Source organism: Pollicipes pollicipes, unplaced genomic scaffold, assembly GCF_011947565.3.
Source record: "Pollicipes pollicipes isolate AB1234 unplaced genomic scaffold, Ppol_2.1 Scaffold_5724;HRSCAF=6776_pilon_pilon_pilon, whole genome shotgun sequence".
NCBI lineage: Eukaryota > Metazoa > Arthropoda > Thecostraca > Pollicipedomorpha > Pollicipedidae > Pollicipes > Pollicipes pollicipes.
This window is the reverse complement of record NW_023596746.1, coordinates 51,522,481-51,533,334: the sequence shown is the minus strand read 5'-3', so window position 1 is coordinate 51,533,334 and position 10,854 is coordinate 51,522,481. Positions and strand designations below refer to the sequence as shown.

General features: G+C 52.2%; 1 pseudogene; it reads right to left on the bottom strand.

Annotated features, from left to right (window-relative positions):
- Window positions 1-921: 921 nt before the first annotated feature.
- LOC119103174 (frequenin-1-like) overlaps window positions 922-10,854 on the bottom strand; it is a 9,988-nt pseudogene continuing 55 nt past the window's right edge.

Below are 10,854 nucleotides of genomic sequence, written 5' to 3'. Positions count from 1 at the left end.
GTCGAGTGCGTAAAAGACCAACATTCGCCATTAGTACGAGTACGTGTCTGCGAAGTGGAACGAGGCCGTCAGGTGAGCCCACCCGACGCCACCCCGCTCGCCGAGGCACCCGGCGAGAGACTGCCCACCCGACGCCACCCCGCTCGCACAGCCGGCGAGAGACTGACACTGGACTCGCCATCGCTCGGGCAGCGAGCCGACCCGGGTCACAGCTTAGCGAGCACAACTGGATGCGGCCGCCAGACCGGGACAAAGAGCGGCACGCAGCGGGGCCAGCGTGCCGGGAGCCCAGCCGCAGACACGGCGTGGACCACGTGGTGCGCCGGGGGTCCCAGGCTCACCGGCCCGCGCGCGCAGCTGGGGAGCGGCTCACCGGGCCGCACACGCAGCTGGGGAGCGGCCCACCGGGCCGCACACGCGACTGGGGAGCGGCTCAACCGGGCCGTACATGCAGATGGGGTGCGGCTCACAGGGCCGCACGCGCAGCTGGGAGCGGCTTCACCGTGCCGCACACGCACGCTGGGGTGAGGCTCACTCTGGGCCGCACACGCAGCTGGGGGTTGCGGCTCCCGGGCCGCACGCGCAGATGGGAAGCGGCCTCACCAGGCCGCACACGTAGCTGGAGGGACTTGGGCTTGCTCGTCCGCTGGCACAGCTGGACTGGAGGAGCTCTGCCTCACTGGGCTGCATGCGCGGTTGGAGAGCCCTGGCTCGCTGAGGCGCAAGCAGAGCGTAGGCTGGAGGAGCGCTGTTCACGGGGCCGTGCGCGCAGATGGAGCAGCCCCGGCTGGCTGGTCGAAAGCGAAGCTGGAGGAAGTATTCGTTTCACCTTGTCCACATGTATCACCGGGCCTGTGCGCAACTGGGAGCACACCGGAACGCGGGCGGTTGGCCTCGGTGCGGGGGACAGCGGGGCCGCTGGATGTCTGTCCAAATGGACCCGCTCACATGTCACGAGCCACTCTCGAAAAAGGTCCTCCTCGGTGCGCGAGCGGGGCACTGCTGGAGTGCCGGTCACCACAGTGTCCCGACCGGCTGTGTTAGGGCGTTTCGCCGAAGCTGAGTGCTTGGACTATTCGCGGGTCTGTCTTGCTGCCCTCCTTGAACTCCTCGAAGGTGAGCTGATTGTCGCCGTTCTGGTCCATCAGCTCGTATATCTTGTCGACACGGCTCTTGGCACTGTTCTCATCGTCGTCACTCACCTGCTGCCCCTGAGAACGGTGTTATAGCGTTACCCTTCAAATTACCGCCGCACACTCGAGCGCTTTGCACGGCCTTAGGCTAGCGTGGACTATTGGTCCTAGTTTGAAGTTCATGCTAATCCCATCAGCGCTAGAGACCCCAACTCATCCAGCTGGGAGAAGGATTTTCCGTCTAACTGGTACTTCCTGGTATATTCAATGAAGGATCGATAACTCAGCATAAAAGCTCTGAGCTTAAAATGATAAACGTTCAGTGCAATAAAAAGGCTGTGTACGTCATCATTAGCATACGATAGAGGGGTTTGCAAGAGCACGCAGAAGACTAAAGAACGACAAAACGGGGTGTTATCAGGACATCAGAAGCTGTGACAACACGGTAACAAAGCTAGCATGACGACATAGAGTACCGGGCGTCGCTGTTGGACAAATCATGGAAGGTTAGCCGGCGGATAGCTAAATTCTAGCTGGCATACTTACATTGATACGGGGAGCGATAACAAAGGGAATAATCGTTCGAAGTGGAGATATCCCAGCAACATGTCAAGGTAATGCAAGTAGACACTTCTTCGGCATGGTTTGCCCCTTACCGCTGAGAGACTTTTACTATTCGCTGTCAGCGGTCATACTTACAACCATTTCGTAGATGGCTCCGACAATGTTATACATCTCTTCTCTTGTGATATACCCATCGTTGTCCACGTCGTACAGTTTAAATGCCCCTGCAAAACAAATCAGTGTCATTTCACAACAGAATGGTCAAGTACCAGACAGGTAGCGCGAGTAGGGGGCACAACAGGCACGTGCCCCCTCCTTAAGTTTCGAAAGGCCCCTCGGGCCCCTCGGAACCTACGATGGGTGTGGGGGGGGGGGGGAGCGGTCGGAACGGTAGCTTGTCAGCGATCTTGCGCGAGATCAGCCTGCAGCTAACAGCTTCTCTTACTTGCCCTGCTTGTAAATATTTTTTTCCGAAGCATCTCCAAGTTCGTGCTTTCAACATCACGTGACAATATTGACACATGCCGTGGTGATGCATCCAGTCTCTCAACGTTTATTGCCACTTCCTGGTGGTACTCAAATGCTAAGACGGCCGGATGCCGATAATCCTGCCTGCATTTCATTATTCTTGGTAAACCACTTATTATACTTAAACCTAAAGACGATAAAATAATAACACGATAAAAAATAAATGCGAAAAAACAAAATAAAAACCTAAAACTAAGTATGGAATGATGTCTAGAGGTTGTCAATCTGAGAAAGTTTCAATCGGTTGGATATTTCACAAGTTATGTCCAGACCCCGGTTTCTGGCCATAGGATGTTGTAAGAGTGACGCTTGCTGGCCGACATTCAACAGTTTCTCTCGTCGGTCACCATACTGGCGGGCACATTTTTGCACGGGTCAATCACATTGAGGTGCCGGACATTCATCGCCATCGCCACGTTACGTAGTCTGCTTGCGAAAATCTCAATATCGGCGTCTATGCGACCACACAGCTTGCGGCAAGCGGCTCCTTTCCTGATCGCTATCGCTCAGATGTCGCGAGGCCGTTTCTTCCTGGCGAGATCCCTCTGGGAGCAGCTGAAGCGATTGCGTAGTGTCGACACCAGCATCACCTTCATGCGCATCCCCAGTCACTTTGGGATAGAGGAAATGAGTCGGCGGATGCTGCAGCGAAGAGACCGCGTGTGGGAAGAGACCAATGGCCAGTAATGTGCCGGCTGGAGACGCCAGCTCGGTACTCTTGAGTTACACTCGTGGCGCATGGCGGGCATCGTTTGGTCAGCACATTGACTTCTCCAGGAAATCAAGCCGCAAATGGGAAAACTGGGAGTCCGTCTGCCACAGCAGTCCCTTGCAGAAATTTGTAATTTGTAAGCTTCGTTTAGGCGGTATATGTGCTACGCACCCATTTCGCTTGACAGGCCAGGGCATGCCGCAGTGTGACACGTGGGGAACGGCTGTGTATCGGACAGGTCCTGGTCTCTTACCATCTCTGTGAAACTGGCTAGACGGCTCTATCTGTCGCCAGTTCCCCTGCGTCGACTTATAAGGGCAGGACTCATATTGCTACGTCACGGGTATCTTCGCCTTTTTAACACACCTCGACTTCGCCGTTGCCTACGCCAGACCAACAGCACAGGGGCGCCGGTTAATGTGTGTGTCAATGCTTGACCTACATGCTTTTAAGGTGATAATGCAGACGTGGCGTGTCGTTCCCAAGAGGACGCAAAAGGGCGCCGTCGTCGACGTGCCGCTGAACACAAACACCGTCACCACCCACACCTCTCAGGATCGTGATGTCAGGTGTTTTCCCTGATCGCTTTTACACGTCTCTTAGCGGCGTTTTCTCACAACTTTGTAGCGTTTGCAAGGCCCTCTGCTCCCATAAGCCCACAGCTGTCACCCGTATGTAGATTGGTTTCTGCAGCACAAAGAAACGCCTACACTTAACCTGGAGTTCCAAACGGCAGATCCATACGTGAAGCCTGTCCAAACAGCAGGTCCACAGAAAGCCGGATCTTGCGATCCGTTATTGTTTTCGTTGGGAAGACAGGCCTGCTCTGTGGGCGTCCTTGCATGCCCTCTGCAGCAGCGGCAGCTCGGTACCCCAATCGTCCCGTTTGTCAACGCAGGGCCTTGCAAGCTCTTGACCCAAGGTCCAACAGAACATTTAGACCACCCGTCAGGCTGAAAATGGAGAGGAGTGGCGCGTGGCTCAGAGACTCCGTGAGTTCGCAACAGACGACAAAAAAAACGTGAATTCGAAGTTTTGTCCTTAGTTCGAACAAAGTTCGCCGGATGTTCCGAGGTGAGAGGGAACGTCATGAGACACAGCTCTGACATCTCTGGCAATATTTTGAGTTGTGATCACGTGAATTCTTAGCTACTTGCGAAAAGATCCGTGGTTTCACAGACGCATTTATTACCAGACCTTGTCACGGGGAGTGGTCCGGAGGTCATCCTGCTACGAGCTCAAAATTCTTGTGCCGAGTTAGGGGTCTTGAATGTAGCAGAAGGCGCTGGTTAAATGACGTTCATAGGGCAAACGTATCATACCATATTGGCGGCATTCAGGTTATACTGACGGCATTCGACGTGTCAGCTGCGCAATGATCACGATTCGATTTGTCAAGCTGCGCTATGATCACGAATCGTGATCATCACAACTTGACACGTCGAGTACTGCCAATATCAGTAATGTTTGTTCTATAACGTCGCTTCTATCACCTCTCAATATTGCGGAAACTCCGAACTCTGATTTGAAACCGACACAATCAGAGCCTGAACTGATTGTACGTGCAATCAGAGCCTTAACTCTACTGAAGAGAACTCTGAGCTACCAATGTAAAAAATTGCAGTTGAATACCATTCTTGATTGTATCAAGTGATTCAGTTCTGCTCACCAGAACAACCTCGGCGGGGTACAGCTGGGGCATAGATGAAGCGGCGCATCTTACCTGGTCGGTGTACCTCTCTTCCAGCAACACCTTACGCACGGCGTCTCCTCACGGATTTCTTCTCCCCAAGTTTGTCAATGGTCCTACTACTTTCTTTCAATGGTTCAAAACGTCTTGAAGGCTATCGTCCTTCGTATCATGCGACAAGGATTGGCTAATCCCGACAAGACATGAACAGACTCGCATATGCCCATCATCGCACCGGCAGTTATCTTCAAGTTGTTCTTTCAGAGAAAAACCACCGGGTCTGGACATGTTGCATGACCTTTCTCCACATTAGCCTTTCCAGAGATCGCATCTGAGCTTTACTGGTCATGAACCGTTGGCATGGTGAAGTAACTGGGACACCCAAACCCTCTAGCTTCGGTTCAGAGATCTACGACTGCCTCGCTCCGTGCAGGGATCCAGATTGTCTTGCTGTTTCTATGCAGTGACCCAGACCCCTTCAAAAAAGCTTCCCTGCTTCAGTGGGGCCTGACGCTGCTGGACCATTGCCAGCTCCGGCCTTCTCACGCCAAGAAGGCGTTTCTAATGCGGTAACAGCAATCCCCCTGAGCAAGTTCTCTTCGACATTTCCGTAGAACATGACCACCAAAAGAGTGCTGGGGCACGTCGATGACTACACCACGATACTTTTGTCAATGACGTAATGTGGAACACCAACGGCCCAGACATACCGACGATATCAAATGCGCCTTAGCTATAGTTAAATTCAATGCGTGCGCTCTTGCGTTCCTTTTAGTGCGCGGAGATGTGATGGGCGCGATAAAAAGTATGTTGCTGTCCTCAGTTTTGCTAGCTTGTGGCCTCTTTTGCAGATGATTTGCACTAAAGCCGACTGTAAAGAATCTGTGTCATGCGGCTTACGCACGGCTACTTACATTCAAGCTTCTCGTCCATGTTCCCCCGTGACGTCACACTGAGGGCTTTGATAAATTCCTGGAATTCTATCGATCCGTCCTGAAACAACAGAGAGACATTTTAGTTTGAAAAGCTCTCAAAAAACAGGGAAGCGAAAACATCATTATATACTTAAAACCATCACACATACACACGCCACACCATGGGCGACAGAATGAGGACGGGAACGGGGCCATCGCACCCTCTTGGAATTTGAGAGACAATGTTACTACATTAATGAGTTTTCTCCTAATTGCAGAGAAATAAAGAGTGAAAGCGGAAATATGTTACCGAGCGGTCTCCAACAAACTTTTCTCCCCGCATGTAACATGTGCGTGTGCGCACCCGCGTACCTGTACTGTATGGACCTGACTGATTCACTTTGCACCTATAGCACTTTGGCTGATAATAAGCACGAGCTGTAAGTCACTAACGATATTGTTTAAGCTAACTGATGGCGATCAACATGAGGCGGGCCAGGGGCTCCACCTCGCGTATTTTACCTCACATACCAGGGGCTCTACATCACATACCTTACAGTCACATAGTACCTGACATACCTCACACAGTCACACAGGTCATTGTTTTTAAGGGAGGAAATTCAGGAGCCCCAAAGACTGTTAGGAAAGCTCCTGCACGCTTTCAGAATATACGAACAGTCGACTCAAAGAGAGCCCAATAAAAAACAGGGTGTTTTGGCCATGTGTGCTTTGGGCACATAAGTGCGCACAAATGACGTTTTGAAAAAAATATAAGCGCGCAAATCAACGAATGTACTGATCACATGGACTAAGCCTTGTTGTAGAATTTTTGCGACACCACAATCTATTTAATGGAATAATCCGTCCGGTCTCAATTGTTCAGTTAGTAACTGAGCTCCACTGCTCAGTTGTAAAAGCGCCTGTGTTTCTAGTCATCCACCTATGCCTAGGTGGGTTTGATGCGCTTTAGGTGTTAGCTGTTCGCGCTTAGCTGGGATAGCCTGCAACCGGCGGCATTAGTCGCGTAAAGGTCACGTGACTAGAGAGCACGTGTCGGGCTTTGCGACACGTTGAAATTTCGTTCCGTTTAATACGTTAAACCTCTGTGATCTGGATTTTCGCCATCGCATAGTGGGGTCAGAGGTCACACAACAAACATTGCCTAGCGTGGGCGCTTGTTCAAAAACTCAAAAATGTTCGGGCTAAAATGAGAAATTGTGCTAATCAATGATACAATACTGAATATAGCATGCTGCTGACAACTTTTTGGGACCTTTCACATCATATAACAGCATCGTTCTTCCACTGTTGACGTGTTGTCGGTAATACCTTTAGGACAAATGACTAGTGCACGACCACTCGGATTGGTAACACGACATAGGTCCATAAAAGGATGAATAGTGTATAGGTTACGACCTTGTTTTGATGCCAGAATAGACATAGATGTGGAGTAAGACAAATGTTGGATCTGCTAGCGTTGCTACATGTAGGCATATGCTAGACTCCGGGTGAAGGTGGAGTCACTTTCACTATTAAGTGAATTGTATTGAGGCATGATATGCTACATTCCTTGACGTTTCCTGTGAGACGGAATCGGGGTGCAGTCACAACAATCATCCGTGAGTCGACTGAGCAATGAATATAAGCATTTGGATACATTCAGAGTTTGATAGTTCATACGTGCACCAAACGGGCCACCACAATATCTAAAGGTATTAATTTAACAATAAATGTCTATCAAGCTTTATCATTTCATATCATATATCATATTATATATATATATATATATATATATATACCATATTTATCAAGCTTTTATCAAGCTTTTAGCAGTACCATAACCTGCATTTCTAGTCAAACGTCTGCTACCGAAATAAACTTCATCGGAATCAAATCTGGAATTTCGCCTTTCTACTTGAACCCGAACCGGAATGGACTCAAGTTTGCGTTGAGCTGTTCCGAGTCGGACTAGGGATCCACGCGCTGGAGTCTGAGTCGGGGTCAACACCGTGCGGCTGGAGACAGGGGCGAAGCGGATTCCGTTGAAGCAGATGCATGTCCATTTGCCGAGGCTGCATGCTTTTGAAACACCGGTACAGTACGGGTGGTCCTATTGTCTACCCACCGACATAAACAACACCAAAATTCGTCTGACGTCGGAGGTAGTCTAAAGCCTTTGTCAAACGATTAAAACTATTCGGCCGAAGCTTGCCCAAGCAATGCGTCACGATCTCTCGAACATGTAACACATGCAGTGTTTGCCTGCATATGAACTTGCATGGCTATCTAAAAACGACAAACCCCAAGACCCATGTGCAATGCATTCTCACGACAGTTTAGGCAAAATACATCAGAGCCACGAAGTTCGCTGGAGTGGAACCCAAGCAGCTTTCGGGCAGACTGGGTAGGTTGGACGTTTGCAATACTGAACGTGATGGTAATGCCCTGCATGCAAAGCAATGTTGAAAACAAAGTTCGCTGTATTTGTCGCTCCGTGGGTTGTCCAGTGCATTAGCGATGAACATTATTCACATAGATAAGTCGTTCAGGGTTTGTAAACGATAAGTTTGTACATTCCATCACTACGGCATTCTATGTAACTGGAAAGGACTTAAAATTGTTCAAAAATGCCGTCCGTGTTTGGCATCGGGGCAACAATAATACGATTGCTGGAAGTTACCCCTAATCTAAAATTGTGTCCCTGCTTCAATCGCAGTCAGCTGCAGGTCTGATTTATTTAGCTCCTTATATTCACATTATTGTATAATACTGTTTAATAACTAAAGTTATATATCCTTATCATTTACATCACATCAATCATTGCGAAGCATATTAAATCGGCGGACTGGTCGTACCCCCCCCCCCCCCACCGCAGGATATCAGGCAGGTGCGGAGGAGCTGTCGTCACTGTCCACCACCGACGCGTCCGTGTCGATCAATAGCTGTGGATTGTTTTCATACGACGTCGTGTTTCCGCTACCCGTCACCCAGCAAACACAGGAGCGTGGCCACGCGGCAAGGAATGTGTGGCCCAGCAAACACAGGAGCGTATCCATGCGGTAAGGAATGTGTGGCCCAGCAAACACAGGAGCGTAGCCACGCTGCAAGGAATGTGTGACCCAGCAAACACAGGAGCGTATCCATGCGGTAAGGAATGTGTGGCCCAGCAAACACAGGAGCGTATCCACGCGGCAAGGAATGTGTGGCCCAGCGATGTGTAAAAGGCGAGCGATATCCATGATTTGCGTTATAACCAACATCATACGACCACGACAAGTGCGGTGCGCCATGAGCACAGCGATTTCCCACATCGTTACCACAGCAACGTGATAATTATACCCGTAGCGAACCACATAGCAGTGTTCGATACGCAGTGGTGGTACATCGGACGACCAGCCGGCCTCTGCAGCCGAGTGCGGAGGGCAGAGTGCAGTCTGGGCGAGGGGCGACTGCCGGGTCGAGGCCGGGTGACGTGGACTTGTCTCCACCTTGCGGAGGCGTGCCTGCGGCCCGTGCCAGCTCCTGGCGGGTCGAGGTCGGGTGACGCGGACCGTCTCACCGTGCGGAGGCGTGCCTGCGGCCCGTGCCAGCTTCCTGGCGGGTCGAGCCCGGGTGACGCGGACCCGTCTCACCGTGCGGAGGCGAGCCTGCGGCCCGTGCCAGCTCCTGGCGGGTCGAGGCCGGGTGACGCGGACCTGTCCCACCGTGTGGGGGCGTGCCTGCGGCCCGTGCCAGCTCCTGGCGGGTCGAGGGCCGGGTGACGCGGACCCGTCTCACCGTGCGGAGGCGTGCCTGCGGCCCGTGCCAGCTCCTGGCGGGTCGAGGGCCGGGTGACGCGTACCGTCTCACCGTGCGGAGGCGTGCTTGCGGCCTGTGCCAGCTTCAGTCCGCTCTAGATGTCGGCTGGGCGCGGTTCCCAGCAGCGCACAGTGGGACAGAACTGTTCAAACGTGAGCTCAAACCGCTCTAGTTCGAACGTGGTGATGTGCTCCAAGTACAAACCAATTCAAAGGATGTGCGCACAAAGTCGGGATTTGCCATCGGGGCGTTTGAAATATGTTCTGTATCCTATACTTTTGTGTAAAGGAGTGGGTTCATGCACGAATAGGATGCGCTTGCGCTGAACCCACATGCTGCTGCGTTCACGCTCGCGCTGTGTTGTCAGGTTCACCGACAACCTAAAACAGCCGACCGGATCATGGGCCTCCTCCAGCCCACCATCGCGGGCTTACGGCACGACTGACAGCTCCCGCGAGCACGTAGGCATGCACGTAAGATCCGCAGGACTGTACGGGTCGGTGGGCACCAGGCGGCCCTATTCATCAGCTGATGATCCTTCTTGTCCGCTGGCGATCCCGCCCCGCACCCCGCGTAATTAGGCCGGAGTGAGTGATGACGTAAGACGCCCGCCCAAGTCGCCATCAGGGAGCGCTGCATGGCTGGCAAGCCGGACAGGATCGCTCCGCTCACCTTGTTGACGTCGAACACGCGGAACACGAGGGAGGCGAACTTTGTGGGGTCGCCGTGCGGGAAGAAACTGTTTTATAGATCTTGATGAAGCCCTGCGGTGGAGAACGAAACTGTCAGGAACCTTTAACGCGTACCAAGCGTTGGCTGTGGTTCGGGCCGACTCCTGTCCGCTTTGTACTGTGAGTGATCAGGGATCCTTTCCACGTCTGTAGCACACCGCTCGGACATAGCTTCGAGGGTCGCTCCAGTAGACCTGTCACGTTCCGGCTCACTGTTCCCGGGTACATCATCAGCCACAGAGTCATTAGCACAAATTTGCATCCGCTTATTGGCAGTCAGGCATGCGCCGGAACAGCGAGTCGCTTTGGGTGTGGACAAATGTCGACCCGTGACTGTTGCCAAGCGCCGGCCCGTGACGCTGCGCCACGGTGACACCGTGCCTGCCAGCTGCAGTCGTCTGCCGGCTGGCGGCCTACAGCGTTCACGTGTTCGGTTGCGAGGCCAGCCAGCTCGAGTGCGAGCTGGCGACAAGCAGTACCGTCGGTGGGACAACTCGAGTTCCAGTGCTATTCCAACAGCTGTACAGTAACGGCAATGGGACGCCCGCCGATATTCAAAGCGGGGAAACCATTTCAGTGTTACGGATCTAATAGTACCGTGAAAAGTCATGACTACTCTACCAGTTCGTGATGCATCCACATGTGCAGAAATACGCGTATTCATCTTAGTAGACAGTGAAGAAGCAATGCAACTATCTTACTGTCGCTTCGCAAACGTAGATGCGCCCTTGATCATACAAGTTCACTGTCCCTTTCTGAACCATGTCGAGACAAATTAAAGAGA